Genomic DNA, 17524 nt, shown 5'->3' with positions numbered 1-17524 from the left:
TATCTATCGAAGCTAAGCAGTTTCTTTTGTCCCGGATGTCACACAGACAAAAGGAATAGAGTTAGACAAAGAACAGACTCATTTATTAGCAATGTCGCCAAGCCATTTTTCATTAACATAATGACTTCCAGAAACAACAAAGACGGTATTGAAAATCACAAAGTACTGGCTATTATTTAAAAAAAAATAGCATCAAGAAGAATTTCAGTCCCCATGGTGGACTATTTTGTTTTATTAAAGGACTATGCCACAAAAAGATATGAGCTAGATGCTTAATTTTGTGTGTTATAGACATTTTAGAAGAAAAATCATCACTGGATGAGAAAGGATAAAAAGACGAGAATCGATCAGAAAGAATGGAATTCTCAATTTGAGAACCAAAGTATCAAGTTTGGAAGTTGAAGGACATTTATTGCAAATATTGGGCTACTTAGGTTGAACAAGGAGACAAAATCAAGGACCAAATTGCATAGAATGGAAAGAACGCAGTCATTGCAATCGCAGCCATCTATTCATTAACGATCACAAGGATGCAAATTTGATTTACAGTTAATTTATTTACCTTCAACCATTGCGATTGCAACGGCACATGTGAGCCAGATTTCTTAACCTATGATTATTTATCAAACGTGGCACAAGTTTAGATAATTTGCCCGTCTTCAGGCAAATTACAATTTCTCATACTTAATTCTCAAGATTTGTGGCTCTAAATTGGGATTTGAATGCTGAACTTCATCAATTTGTTAAGAGATATATAATTATCAAGAAAGAGGTCAAAGATCCATTATGAGAATTCCCATGGTAAATATCAACAATAGATTGTATTATTTTTTTAGTTCATAGTAATGAATCTGACGACGTTTTTGAACTTCGGATGTTTAGTTTCACAATTATAAGCAACTAGATAATTCGTTGTTAGGATAACGCGTAGCTTAGACTTACTGTTAATTTAATTAAAAATTTCTTTCAGCTTCGATAATTTGTTAATTTCTTTTGTTTGTTTATTGATATTCAATTACTTGATCGCCAATTGATTGGTTAACGGACAATATTGAGACGAGGAGGACATTAATCTTTGATTGGAAGATTAGTGTCATAGAATAATGTGCTACAACTGTTGATAAGCTATAGGACCTCGATCTTGTGTCTCCTAATTATTTGACGACAAGGAAAAGGGCAAGGTGTGTGTCCTTGATGGTGACTACTGGACTTCCAAGCATTTTAATGGATCATCATTGATGCATGAATTTGAGGCAAGCCTTGCATTTAAGTTCATTATTCGAAAGGTCTCATCTCCAAATGAGATGTTATCTATTATATTTGAAGACCTAATGAGAAAGTTGACGTTTTCGCTAGGCTTCTATCCACTCGAGGATTATTGGTTCTCTATTGAAATTGAAAACCCAGTGGAAGAGTCAATGTCCTATTTAGGCCGCTCAATTAACCTATAGGAAATTTACATAAAGGCTTGACAAGGAAGCTAAGCTAAGAACCTAAAGTGGACTTACCATCCTTGGCCTTTAGCAAACAACCTCTCTTGAGGATTGGAAGAATATATCCAATCGAGAGCACTTTGAGAATTGAACAAATATCTTGAATAAACAATACCAATACCTCAAATTGAATGATATTTGAAGTCGGATCTTTTGCCAAAATTTCTTTGGGATTAACAGAGTATCTCCAATCGAGGGCAACTTGGGAAATGAAAGACTATCTTCTACAAACAAATAATGGGTAGCGGAGCTAAGCTAAAAACATATCATGGACTTACCTTCTTCAACCTGCATGAACAAATTTTCTCAAGATTGGAAGATTATACATCATTTATCGTCCCACCTTAAAAGAGTATCTAAGATCGGATTTCTTTGCCTTGTCAACATCCTCGAATTAAAAAAGTATCCGTGGATCGAATTACCGTGCCTCGTTAGTAGCATTGGACTAAAAGTAATTATGATCCAATAGGACCATAAAGGACCCATTACGTGGCCACATGTCTCTAAATATTCACAACATGGCTACATGGATCAGTTGAAGTGAAACATGCCTTGACCAAAAAAGTACCATTTAGAAACGAAACACACAGGATTCAAATACTTGGCTAAGAACGCAATTAAAGGCCTCAGCCACCAGAAGTTCCTTGGGCCATTAACCCATGGATGCACATAATAAATTGTTTGAACAATGTCAAAAATTGGAATTAATCATGACATTAAACATGCTTAGGAGTGTCAAATTCTAAAATAAACAAAAATCCCCTAAACACGTAGGACCATTTACACAACTAAAAAAAGGTTGAAAATCGAATATCCAATCTTCAAACTCACTAAAAATGCCACCTCGAATCAGGGCAAAATTAAGGGTGGTTGGCACTCTTGAAAATCATAGCATTCTCCAATTGAAGGGCAGTTTTAAGCCAAAGTTTTACGAAAACTCCGTATTTCTTGTTTCTATAAGCAATTTGCTTAAAAAGATACCCACATCCCTTAAAAGAGGAAAAACTCTACCAAAATTGTGGCAAAAAAAACTCTACCTTTAGCTTAAGAAAATAATTTCTATTTTTTGAAGTCAACAGTTATCATACTCAATTGTTAGTTGTTAATGTAGAATAAGTACTAGTAAAATAAATGATAAACATCATACATTTACTATCAAGTCATCAATTTCCATTCGTTCAAGCGGTAGAATTGGATGAAGTTACCCAATTTAAATCAAATTAAGGTAAAATTACCTAATTGATATCATATGAAAGTATGGTTATGACGAATGGAATTTACCAACCCACCCACTAAGTAAGGCCTTACATGGTGCAACAATGAGGTACCCTTATATCAAGAAGCTTGCACTATCCCGAGTAATTGCATCTAGAAAGCTACAACCAATTTAACCAATTTAAAATCAACTTTAAGTCATGAGCTTCAGTTAAAATGCATGCCTTAGAAAACTTTGTTGTAGAGTTTGTGCATCACCTAGAGCAGATTCTACACAGAGAACCTGTGGAAATCCCAACACTGAAATTGCATGTTGACAGGTCAAAAAGAGAACCTACATCAGATGCGAGACATTTTGCTCATGATCTTTGGGGGAAACAAATTAATGGAAGCTTTGTGGTTTGCAAATAGACGATAGACATATATTTGAAGAAAGTGATTAACTCCTTAAAGTAAATTGAAGTGTGTTGGTTTATACAGATCCTACACAAGGACAACAATTATGCAAAATCCATATTTAAATCTAAATGGCTGTCTTGATTCTAAATTGATGAAACATTTGCCTCTAGAGCACCTAACGAAGCCTATAGTAGAAGAAGAAGAGCCAAAAAAATGTGATGTGGTTTAGAAGCCCCAGTGATAGTATAAATCATCGTATATAGTTGGTTTTTATTCTATTGTAAGTCTACAATATCGGACAAGTAGTATAACAAACCGTTGAGTCCAAATAATCGTTTCCATGGATACTATTATTTTTATTCCTAGTTTATTATTTCTACTTCTATTCATTGAAAACAATTTATGATTGTTGATTGTTAATCTAAATTATACTATCTAACTTGAATGTTGTTAGAACGTGCACAATAATTGAATTAGGTTTTTGAAGATGGAAGGAATATTAGGGTGCATAATTATATTTTTCGATGACCTTTAATTCTCTAATCAAGATTCATAATATAATATAGTGTTCAATCAAATATATTTAACGTATTCAATTTACCTCTCTCGAATTCAAATTGATTATATTTAACTAATCAATTTCATATCTCTATGTGAATCCGGATAACCTTAGTTAAACGCATTAAATTGCTAAAGATTTAGGTAACAACCACATTGATTATAATCTTAACACTTTTATATTAGTTCCCGAATTTTACTACATGGTTTAAACCTATAATTCACCTCTCGACTCATTATAAATTCATTGAATTACTCTCCAAGTAATTCAAGCATTAAACACTATAAATAAAATCAACACATATGAAATTGAGAACTAGAACATTAAAAATTGAATTAAAGATCCTCAATAAATTACTTTGTTCACCCAAACAAAAGGTTTAGCTACGCATAACAGTTAAGAAAAACAAAGAATAATAGTTGAGTACATCATTGGCTTTTTAATTAAGATGTAACGAAAATGAATCTTGCACTTCTTGTCCAAATTAATGCTTCAAATCCTTATTTTTTGTTTTTTCGATGTGTTTTTCTCTAATTCTTAAGTTTTGGGACTCTTTTTCTCATTCTCCTTTTGGTCTTTATATAGTATTCTACTTTTTAGAAGAGTTTTCATCCAAAAGAAACTCAAAAGACTAGAAGAAAATTAAAAAATGTTAAAACACCCAAACGGAGGTTGTCGCAGGTCGGCCTCGAATAGCAAACACGTGGCCTACCTGAGACATACAGGGAAAATCATTGGCCATGGGAGCATCGTGGGCCACTAGTTCGCAAACCAAGGAACACCTGTGGCCTAATTTCCACTTTTTAGTTTAGTCCTCAACTTTCTAAAACTTCTATTTTGATCCCCCAAACTTTCCAATTGTCAATTTATTGTGCTTAATCTTATGAATTCATCCAATTGCTCCAATATCTTCTTCCAGTTGATTAATCCCAATCCCAAATGATCTTCAAGAGCCCAAATTAATCTCCAATTATGCTCAAAATCATCATTTTTTGTATCAATTACGCTCAACTTCGAACTTTTTTTACAAATCACATTATTTTACATAATTAGGTAGAGATTCCCTCAAATATATTATAATCTATCAAGATTAAAAGCATAATTAAGTGTGTTAAACACGCTTATCAAATATCCTTAAACCTAAACTCTTGTTTGTCCCGAGCAAGTTTATCTACCCAACAAACATGTAAACAACAATTAACAAGTTAAATAGCACGACGTATTTTGCCTCGGGATTTGAAACGACTCAAGTAATTCACAAACCAAAAAAAAAAAAACTTCTAATTTTTGCTGCAAAAACATAGTTTAACTTGTCTAATGCTCATCCAATGTGTATATGTGCATAATCAATTTAGTCACATACCCTTTTTAAAGTTGGACCCTTTGTGACCCTCAATGGTAAATTATTTCTCTCTTTTCTCATGAGATGGACACTCTCAAAATCATTTTTCAATTACTCACTCAAGGCGCTCCTTCTAAGACTGGCTTACTCTTTCTTTCACTCTCAAATTTTGTTGATATTTCACCATATGCAAGTTAATATTTCAACAAATAAGGATTCTCCAAATTTTTATTGCTTCGATCTCTAATAGTCAACCAAGCTAATAATTGTTAAGAGGTCTTATTCTCTCAAATAAATTTTGAGATGTGTTTGGTTTTTCATAAGGCAACCCATAGAACTGGAGTGTATTACTGGTCAAGCTAATCAATTCGGCCTTTATCTGAAAGTTTTCTACCTGAAATTTGGATAGATATATAATACTGGAGTGCTTAGACGCTATTATAGGAGTTAAAGAACGTTGACATTGTCAAGTCTCCTTCATCTACCTCAACTTGTTTGCGATGTTAAATTGGTGGTTCTGCCATCTTGGCAACTTATTGTGCAATTTGACAACCTCAAAATATTCTATTTTTTTGCCATCTGATATTTCTATTTTTGTTTGTGTTCCTTATGTCTTTGTCTAAAGGTGCGTTCTATTTTTGGATCAAATTGTTCAAGATTCTCACATTTAGATCAGAGCATACAACGGACATCATTTTATCTATAAGTCAAAGTAGAATAAACTAAAATTAAATGTAAATAAGTCCCTAACAATGATGCAAAAAACTTCTTGTACTTTTTCTCTCGCAAGTGTACGATATGGAACAAATAATACAATGGACCTTTGAGGCTAGATAATCATTCCCACAGAGACCATTATTTATTCCTAATTTACTATTTCTATTTCTATTTGATGAAAACGATTTATCATTGGTGATTGTTGATCTTAATTATACTAACTAACTTGAATGCTATTCGAATATAAAAGGAATATTAGGGCACACAATTTAATATATTATTCATCTTTAATTCTCTAATCAAGATTCATAACATATTGTAGTGTTTTATCGAATTCCTATAATGTATTCAATTTACTTCTGTCGAGTTCAATTTGATTCTATCTAACTAAGTCAATTTCATATCTTTATGTGAATTCGGATACATCTTACTTAAACCCATCAAATTGCTAAGAATCTATATAACAAGTGCATTGATTGGAATGTATCTTAACACTTTTATACCAGTTCCCAAATTTTACATTTCTGTACCACTTGAATTTTACTACGTGGTCTAAACCTATAACTCACTTCTTGACTGATTATAAATTCACAAGATCAATGAATTATTGGCCAAGTATTTCAAGCAATAAACACTTTAAATAAAATCAACACGTATGAAATTGAAAACTAAAATATTGAAAATTGAATTAAAGGGTCTCGATAATCAACATTGTTAGCTTTAACAAAAAATTTAGCTATGCATAATGGATGAAGAAAAACAAAGAATAATAATCAAGTACATCACCAGATTGTTAATTAAGATATACAGAAGTTGATGACTCTTTCACCAAGATGCACTTCTTGCCCAAATCAATGCTTCAAACCCTTGATTTCTTCCTTTTCTTAGATGTAATTTTCTCTAATTCTCAAGTTGTGAAACCCCTTTTCCCATCCCCTATCGGTTTTTGTATAGAATTATACTTTTTTTTCTATCCAAAACATGTAAACATTTTGCATTTTTTAATGGTCCATCATTTCCCTCATTTATTGGATATTAAACACCATCTCATAACTGTCCATTTTCCCTAATCGTTCATATTTTGTAACTCCTTTGATGGTAAGAAGTTTATAAAGGGAAGTAGTGCTATTGGTCCCCAAGTCAAGACACTCACGAAATTGCATCATTGCAGAAAGGTCTTGAAGACTTGGAAGCACCAACCATAATCTGAAATTTGGTATTTTGAAGATCAATGGCTGGATGTTAGTTTCTGTTATTTATTTTCACCATTTGATCTATATGTTGCCTATTTATCTACACATTATAGATCAAGGTAAAGTCTAACAGTAGGTATCAAAGTCATATTTACCTGTGCCTTGCTCGGTAAATTCTTTGCAATTTTTTCAGAAATTTTTCTAAAGATTTCAAAATCTTATTTCATAGTTTTTTTTATGGAAATAAGGATAAGAATCATCAGGAAATCATATTTCTAACATTTCTGGGATTTGAAATGTAATTTTTGGTGTCCGGAAGATAGAGAAACCGTCAGGTTTTTCATTGCGTTGAAATCGGGCCAAAATGACCCGGTTGAAGACAAACCATAGAAAGTAATAATTAAAAAAAAAGGCAAAAAACAAACAAAACAAGAGGCTTCCACTCACATGAAATAAGGCTACTGTTGTACTGTTAAGTTTTGCAAAGATCAATTCTGCCAATTTCTTATTGCACGTGATTATCAAATAGTGAGTTGGTCAAAAATGGTGCAGATTTCCAGGTCCTTTTCATAACAAATTGGTTATGTTATTATTTTGGAATATTTTAATAACATTTTTGACTATTGAATATTGATATAAACGAAATATTTTGAGACAAATTGGTTATGTTATTATTTTGGAATATTTTAATAACATTTTTGACTATTGAATATTGATATAACCGAAATATTTTGAGTTCTTATATCACTGTGGACCCATGTACTGGAAGTCAAGGGACCAAAATTACATGCTTATATATAGACGAACTAAGTTCTTATATTGGTTTGAGGTTACCTTGCATGGTGTTTGGATGAAGAGTTTCATTTACGGGCTTAGAATCGTGGATTCAATCTCTAAGCCATTGACGATACATTGTGATAATTCAACTGCAGTCTTTGACATGATTCGTCCCAAATCACCCTAGTGGACCCAAAACGTGTCGTGCGCCGATAATAGATGCTGATTAGATGTCAAATCTATCACCAAGGCTGACTATGAGTTATTTCAAAAAAAAAAATGCAACAAAATCAAATGCTTATATAAAATATAATGCGATGGGCCCAAAATATTTACTTCGTGCTTCATCAATATGAGTTATAATATTCAACATGTCGTGTGGCTCTCATTTCGAAATCATTAGGCTCTTCCAACTAAAAAGAATTAATTGCTACCTGTAGGAAAAATCGTGGGAAAAAATATGAGTTGATAGCTCAGTAAATGGAGAAGTTCGAAAATAATTATACTTTTTCAATTTTACATTTCTATCGAAAATCAAGTTCATATCATTTAATAATTCACAAGATAACATCATGTAAATAACCAAAAGTGAAATATTCACATAAGATCGTAAAATATCATCCCAAAATTATGATATAAATATCAGCTAATAACCACACTATAATCTCATCGCATCAAACATACTGAAAAATCCACCAAAAATGTACCATCTGACTGAAATATATAATTCGCCTCTCAGGCTAAAAACTTTCGCCACGAGCTTTTAGCCCCTCCGTGAACGAAAGTCGATCTCAAAGACCTCTCATAATTAATTATATAACACGGCCAAGATCCCTCTGTGAACTATATATACACGATCGAAATCAATATCAGGTCTAAACCCTTCGTGTAGGATAGAATACGGCCAAGGCCCTTCTGTGAACTAGAAGAAGTACATAATCGCGAGTACTTTTCTGGTCGATTTCAATATCACGTCCCACATACCAAACAAATCTCAATATCACATGTCTCATATACAAAGTCACAAACGTACAATAAATAATCCTTGAAATTCCACATGTATCATAATAAAAGATATTTCCATAATAATCATGTGATTCGAACACATAATTGCATATAATTGCAATACTTTAACAATATACTTAATTTATAAATACTTTGAAAATATTTATATTTTTCCACTCACAGTACTATGTTCGCAAAATCAATCTGGTTGGTAAGCTATTCTGATGTTAGTATCGTCGCCTGAAATACAATATAATTTTTAAATAAACAATTAATTATTTTAAATAATTTCAATAATTAAATAGGCAGCACCCAAACTTAATCATTTCACGTTTAAGCGATTTCTACAGTCTTTTTAATCACTAAAACTAGTTTTTCTTTCACTTTACTAAATTTTATAGTTTATTATACTTAACCCCTTCAATAAAATTGAATTTAGTCTAACAATATAACAACTATAAAATCAAACATAACTTAACAATAAGTAACTTTTTACTTACCTTTCAAAATTGTGGAATTCAAGCCTAATAATGTAAACCACTTAATTTTCTAACAACATAGGCGAATTTTTCTATTTTTTTCTTCCTCTTCTCCCCTTTTTTTTCTTTTCTATTTTTTTCTTCCTCTTCTCTCCTTTTTTTTTTCTTCTTTTTCCTTTCTCTTTTCTCTTCCTTTTTTTTCTCTCCTCCTCGTTTTTCTTGTGCAGGCTCTGTGTACGTTTTTTGTGAATAATGGATTTGCATTGTATATATATAAATGGGATGGATTTGGATGACTTTGGTCCACCGCCTGCTAAATTATTTTTTAATTGTTTTAATTTTTTTATTTTTATTTTTTTATGACATCTTTGGCTTTTCTTCCTTTTTTTTATTTGTTTTGTTTTTTACTAAATTAAGGTATTACAGTCTTTATGGCTAAGAACAACAAAATGATAGTTGAAGCAAGTACATCGATATAAAGTATCTAGCCATAAGGAACTGAATTAATGATTGTTGATCTTTTTGGTCATTGAACATGTTAATACTGAATCAATGATTGTTGATCTTTTGACAAAAGGCATGCCACCATTAAAATTTAAGGATCATGCGGATAAAATGGGACTTGATACCTTTATGTAGTTTTCGTTATAAGAACGAATGATTAATTAAATGAAAATATATTTGTGATATTTTCTCATATTTGATTTTCCTTGTGTACACATTAATGTTGAGAAATATCACTGATGTTTAGACCTAGAATAAATATAGGGTTTGTTCATTAAGTTATATGGGCTGATGTTTAAGAGACATAATGCATTGTGATACATAGAAGATAATACTTGTATTTAGAGAACCTATCGCCGTGATTCGTGTATTTTTGTTTCTTGAAAGTCAGAATTGATGGATTTTGGATATCATATTGAGTGAAATGTATGGACCAAGTGGGAGACTATAAACGTTTTACATTTTTTAATGATCCATTATTTCCCTCATTTATTGGGTATTAAACATCATCTCATAACCGTCCATTTTTCCTAACCGTTCATATTTCGTAACTCCTTTGATGGAAAGGAGTTTATAAAGGGAAGTAGCGCTATTGGTCCCCAAGTCGAGACTTTCACGAAATTGCACCATCGCAGAGAGGTCTTGAAGATTTGGAAGCACCAAACACAATCTGAAATTTGGTATTTTGAAGATCAATGGCTGGATGTTAGTTTCTGTTATTTATTTTCCTCATTTTATCTATATGTTGTTTGTTTATCCACACATGATAGATCAAGGTAAAGTCTAACAAAACAAACTCAAAAAGACTAGAAGAAAATTTAAAAATAAATAAATAAATAAACAAAACGTAAAAATGCCTCAACGGAGCTTGCCAGGGTCGGCCTCGTGTTGGCCTACCCGAGACATATAGGTTAAATCATTGGCAGCAGATGGACTGCTGGTTTGCAAACCGAGGTCAACCCATGGCCTAATGTTCAATTTTTGTAGTTTAGTCCTCCGACTTTTCAAAACTTCTATTTTGATCCTCAAACTTTCCAATTATCAATTTTTCTTGCTTAATCTCATGAATTCATCAAATTGCACTAATAATTTCTTTTAGTCGATTAATTGCAACCCTAACTAATCTTCGAAAGCCAAAATTTATCTCCAATTAAGCTCAAATTTACCACTTTTGCATCAATTGCGCTCAACCTTGAACTATTCCTGCAAATCATATCATTTTACGTAATTAGGTAGAAATACGCTCAAATAAATCACAGTTTATCAAGATTAGCTTGAAGACACACTCATCATATATGTAAGGGATTTGATGCTCACCACCAACAAGGTGGCCGTCCACAAGCTTTCTATGTGGCCTGCTAAGTTTTTTCCCAAAGAATGAGGTTCTATATTAATGGGGTTTTACCAAGTTCCTACTTTGGCTTATTTACAATGAGACCAATATGTTATGAAAAATAACATGAAAATGTATGAGGCAACTATACAGGAAGATACATCCTGGCTCAGAAGGTTTTGAAATAAGATACACTTGGCCTACAATGAAGGAAAATGCACATAACTTTTGTGTGAAAATGTGGTATCCTAGTGGTTCACCAATGTCCCAAAATTTCATGCCCATGTTTTAACTCTAATGAAGAGCCCTGGGCCTTTTCCCAAGTGGGATATCGATTTCATTGGACCTTTGTCCTAGGGCAAGGATGGAGTAAAGCATTAACCATGGCCCTAGATTATTCACCAAGTGAGTAAAGGTCGATCCCCTTACTAAGATCACTGAGGAAAACACTTAGAAATTCATATGGAAGAACATAGAATTGCCATTTTTGCATTCCTCATATAAAACGTGTCTATAATTAGAATTTAATATATTGGAAAAAAATTAATACCTTATTGCGAGGAACTCGACATCCTAGAGACTTCTCCACACCATGTTATACCCTGTCCAATGGCTAGGTCAAAAATGTCAACAAGATCATCGACATACTCTAAAGCATAAGTTGTAAACCACCAAGGCTGGTTGGGCAAAGGGGTTGTCCCTATTCATGTGGTCATATTGAACCACAACAAGAACTGCCACAAGCGAGATGCCATTTGCATTCGTCTCATCACAGCTTACACTTTGACGAGATGCAAAATGACGCAGCCCAATGAGAAAATATGAATTTTTTGAAATAAAGGAATGAGGAGCAACTATGATTCGTAGTATAACAACGCAATAGGGAGATACCATAATTCTAACGTCGGAGTTTTAAGTGTTTTCGAAGGTCTAGCTCCCTTGTAATGAAGTAGAGATCAAAACTCTGGGTCCCTATTGAGAGGACCTTATCTCATCATAGAGGTTATTGGATCCCACAATTGTAGACTGGGGGCTCCAATGGGATGCCCAGAAAGCACCTATGGAATGCAGCTTACTTCGTTATAAATCGACAAGTTATGTTCCATGTTATTTTTGGTGAAATGTCTACAGAATGCACTCTACAAACACTTTTAACTCCTTTGAAAGTGAGCTCGTTTATTACCAATTTTGGTTAACTACAAGATAATCTGGCTAGATCATGTTTTAGCGAATATCGAAAACAAGCATAACCAATAAGATAAATGGTATAAAAACTAGAGACTGTGGCTGGCCAAGTACAAAGGCGAAACTCCACTCTAAAGGGGAAGAGTGAACACTTTATCGAATTTCATGAATGAAGGCTCTATCCATTCTCAAATCGAGTTACATTAAAATAGGTAAACTGGCCCTTCTCGTCTTCCCCAAGAAAAAAACATTGGAAACCAAATTTTCACCGGTGTCAATCGTCCCCATATTGATTCAGATAAATTATTTCCTTGAGCCCATCATTCCCAAAAGGTGAGAACTTCTCCACGAAAGAATACCACTATATATGCATCCGAGTTAGAAGAAGAATAAGCCTTTCAAAAGAAAAGCTGAAACGACTGTAAACTAGAGGAGAATGATGATCGAACTTTATTGGGCTATGATGCCATTTGATTTATTGGTCCAGTCCAATTGGACAAAGATGAAATTACTTAACACAACAGATACTACTTACACTATTGCCCAATAACTCAATGTGAAGTAGGCTACAACTCGGCCCAAGACTTATGAAACACGTGCTATGAAATCTCCTGTAAGTGTAGCACAGTTCTTTCAATTTTATTCAATAGGATAACTATATTTTAATTTGTTTTGAATTGAATAACTACACCCAATTGTACCACTTGGATTAATGGAAATTGATGACATGATAGTTAATAAAATACATTCCTACATAAATGAACAGACATCACGAAGAAGAAGAAAGGACATAGACACAAAGTCTCAAGATAGAGACCCAGAAACTTCCACACACAAGACCACATGAAGAGTCAAGAGAGAAAAATGAAAAATATTTCTCAATCCATATATATATAGTTATCCTATTGAATAAAATTGAAAGAACTGTGCTACACTTACAGGAGATTTCATAGCAGTGGGGCCCACACCCATAAAATATTGAACAATGCTACAAGTACATTTTTTTTTTTTTACAGAATTTGTACAGAAAAATAGTTGTCTTCTGTAATTGACTATTGTTAAAAACAATTTTTGACAACAGCAAATCATGGGAAGACAAGTGTCTTTTTATACTAATTCTGTTTAGAAAAATCTGTACTTGCAGATTAATTGTAAAATATTCACATGGGGCCCACCCCCATGTGACTGTCTCTGTATAACATCTGTGAAGTTTTCCCAGTACACAAGGCATTTTCCAAGTTTAAATACAATTAATCACATGATTGATATCAGACAAAAATATGATTATTACAAATGGAATTTACCCACCAATCTTTTAAGGCATTACATCATTGTAACGAGGTAACCCTAGCATTGAGACACTAGCCCTAACCCTTGCAGTATCATCTAGAAAGCTGTTGCTGTACTTTTAGGCTTACAATTCAATGTCCTTATCATCCCTTGAAGCTAGTTCTTCATCGTAACGACTCGACTTTTATATCTAAATCGCTAACTTGTGTACTGTCTCTTTAAGAGAGCGGTAGTCCATATCATCTCTCATGACTTTCTGTCGCATCCAACCCATGACCTTTCCTTAAAGTTGAATTTTGTAACGACAGGGCTTTTGTGTTCAAGCCAATAACTTTACGTACTATCCACTTCGAGAGAATTTGTAATGATTGGAGATTTATTCGCGGAAGACATCAAAGTCGAAAATTTGAAAAAAAAAAATTATTAGTAATATAAATTAAGTTAAAATTAATTAATTTTAAGCCAACTACCATTTAGTGGGCAAAAGATGGGAACATCTAAAATGAAAAATATGTTTCACTAGTATTCTAGACCAATTATGATTTTATTGCCATTCTTGAAGAAGAAATAAACAATGCATTGCTTTTGTGGCTCAATTAACCTGTAGTTTTACGTAATAATAGTATGGGTATGTATGTAAATAATCAGTTCCCAACTAATTTTTTTTCTTTTATATGTTGGATAAAAAAACCATTAAATACTGCGCAAAAAATATATGATGGTAACGGAACACTTTTCTAATACTTTCTAGTTTTTACGAAGATAGTAAAAAAAGGAGGGGAACATCGGGCGAGATCTATCTACAGCGAATAGAAATGCCTATCGAAAAGATACTCAAAAGGCTTCTGGATCGAGATCTCATTAGTCGAAGAAGATTATGCCTAAAGACTCCCATGCCTTTCTTGTTTGGACCAACCAACTGGCCATTTCCGACAAGTCTTCTCAATGATTAGTCTTTGGATCTCTAATGTTTTTCATATTGGTGTGGAGAGGGAGTGCCACCACAATCTTTAGACTTGGGTAGTGGTAATTTTTTATAATGAATAAAAAATTTAAGACTAACTTGCAATAAAAATAATAGATAAGAAATTCATGTTGCAATTTTCTCATTCCAATAAATGGTTTCTCTGAACTCAAATATGTTATTTCGAACTCCTTGTCCTTTATCACATCACCTTTGAACGCTACGTATTTTTCGACATCTTAGCACATTACACGTTACAGTCTATTTTCATTTGTTCATAAGATATGATGTAATGAAATATCGAAATTGCATTAAGAAAATATATATATTTAAGAGGATAATAGATTTCGTCTCGACTTCTCAATGACAACACAAAGCGTGGGATTAACTGTGTATTTCCTGTTTCTTTTGTGCTTTGCAAATGAATTTTGTTTTCTTGTGTAATTGTGGCTGTTGGCTACGCTTCCACCGTCCAATTTTGACTCGAAACAAGAAATTCCTATTTCTTTTCTTTTCTTCATAGATTTAGGGTGTGTTTGATTACATTTATTTTCCATGGAAAATATTAGTTTTCCATCCAAATTTTCACTTAGAGTGTTTGATTGCTATTTTTTTTCCATGGAAAACATTTTCCAATTTTTGAAAATATGCCTAATTTTCCTTGTTTTTAAGGAAAATATTTTCCTTGGGTAGAGGTGGTTTTTATTTTCCACAATAGATGGAAAATATTTTATTTTCTAAGTAATATTTTCCATGTTAATCAAACACACTCTTAATGTTTTACTATTCAACGACGTTACTTAAATAAAAAAAATGAATTTTTATTTATGGTTTTTGTGGTTAGGTAAAAATTAAATTTAAAATTTTAATTTAAGTTAAAGTCAAAGTCAAAGTCAACAATAATTTTAACCACTAATTTTATAGGATTCACAATTTTTTATTCACACATTTAATAGACTTTTATTAAAATCTACTAAAAAATTTTAAATTAATTTTCACCAAACAGGTATTAAATTTTAATTTTAAGTAAGTGTGCACTTTGGAAGAAAGGCTAAAGAGTGAAGTGCATTGATTGGTAAAAATGTCAATTAAGTGGAGAGAGTGTTATTATGTTACTTAGAAACTGGTCAACGTGATATTATGGATAATTTTTGGAAGAAAGGCTAAAGAGTGAAGTGCATTGATTGGTAAAAATGTCAATTAAGTGGAGAGAGTGTTATTATGTTACTTAGAAACTGGTCAACGTGAAATTATGGATAATTTTGTGCTTAAAACTATATATTTTATAAAATCGACAATTAATCCTTAACATTTTTACACTTCTAGGAAATTGGTCTTATTCGTCTCTTTCAAACGAAACGAAAAGGTTTCTACTGAAATGCCTCGTATAATAACCAATGACTCAAGTAAGCGATTGTTTCACAAAGCTTTTGATAAAATGGTTTTTTTTAATCAAATTTTAATAAAAGTTTATAAAATATGTATTAAAATCTAATTGATTGATTAAATAATTGCTTAATTAATTAATTATTACACACACAAAAACAAAATATTACCAATCGTGGGTTGATGTTAATCAATATAACAACAAAGGGTTTGGGGGCTAATGGAGTGATTAACATTGAGAGTAAATTGAAATTTAATTATTTAATTGAGATTAAAGTTGAATAATCAAATTGAGATTTTATTGAAAGTTCATTGACCAAAGGTGTTATTAACCCTGGCACATAAACTTCACTAATAACAAAATATTAAAGGCCAGTTTGATGTAAATTTTTTAAGAATAAATTTTGTAAAAATTAGAAAGTAATATTTTTGAAATATGTGAGATTAAGTAGAGAAAACTAACTCAAATATTGGCAATGGCATTTGATAAATTTTACAAGTATAATTGTGTATTAAAACATGTATAACCGAAGCCACATGTCTTAACAAAAAATTCAATTACAATTTGTTATGGATGTGAAAGAAACAAGCTAAACTTGTACATCAACTCAATTCGTCAAAGAAAATCAATTTACAATGAATTAAAAGCTCTGATGAAAAGTGATGGTGTATATACATATATTGGAGCGTTCTTCCTACACATAGATTTGACAAGTATTTTTGACATATAATATTTCACTAGGATCATGGAAAATTTAGTTATAACCACTTGAGATCCATGAGATACTAACTGTTGGATTTGCTTAAATTAAAAGTCACGATTATTTATCAAAAGTACTTTTCAAATCCGTGTGTGTGTGTGTGTGTGTGTGTGTGTGTGTGTGTGTGTGTGTGTGTGTATATATATATATTGCATTTTGTGGCATTTTTAGTAAAAAGTGATATAGCATGTTGTGCCACTTGTTTATTAAAATGTCACACACAATCTAATTTTAATTGAACAATAAATCTTTGATTGAGCTTTTCATTTGTTTATAAGAATTTCTTTTAGATGTTAATTTCTTTCATTTTTGAGCGACAAAATCAATTTTTTAATAATAGTATGTCATTTTTTATTTAAAAAAGTGACATTGAATGTTTGTCACTTTTTTTAGTTTGTCGTATTTTTTATTTTCTTACTTTTCGAGTGTTTGTCACTTTTTTTTATTTATTGCCACTTTTTAATCTGTGTAACTTTTTTAATTTGTTTCTGTGACTTTTTTGAATTTTTGTCACTTTTTTCGATCGTCTTCTGGAAATTTTTATCACTTTTTTTAGTGACATACATCACTTTTTAATAAAAATGAAATTGTATGTCATATTTTTAATATAAAAGTAACACTAAACTTTTAAAAGTGATATTAACTGACAATTTCTAAAAATATATATATAAAATTAAGTAACGTTATGTCACATTTTAATTTTACACAGTATTCTTTACATTCAAAAAAATTTTCATATGATTTTTCGAAAGATCCTTAATTGTAAGGGTATTTTCATAACAAGACGCCCACAATACACAGTTTAGCAAAAAACTTGAAAATGACTATCTGAGCAATTGAAGGGAAAACCCTTTAAATGAACCACGAGAATCAACTACCACAGCCATAAGGTTGATAGCAAAACAAGATGTGGTTAAGTTGA

This window comes from Olea europaea, chromosome 12 (assembly GCF_002742605.1).
Source record: "Olea europaea var. sylvestris chromosome 12, O_europaea_v1, whole genome shotgun sequence".
Classification (NCBI taxonomy): Eukaryota; Viridiplantae; Streptophyta; class Magnoliopsida; order Lamiales; family Oleaceae; genus Olea; species Olea europaea.
This window is presented reverse-complemented; position numbering follows the sequence as displayed.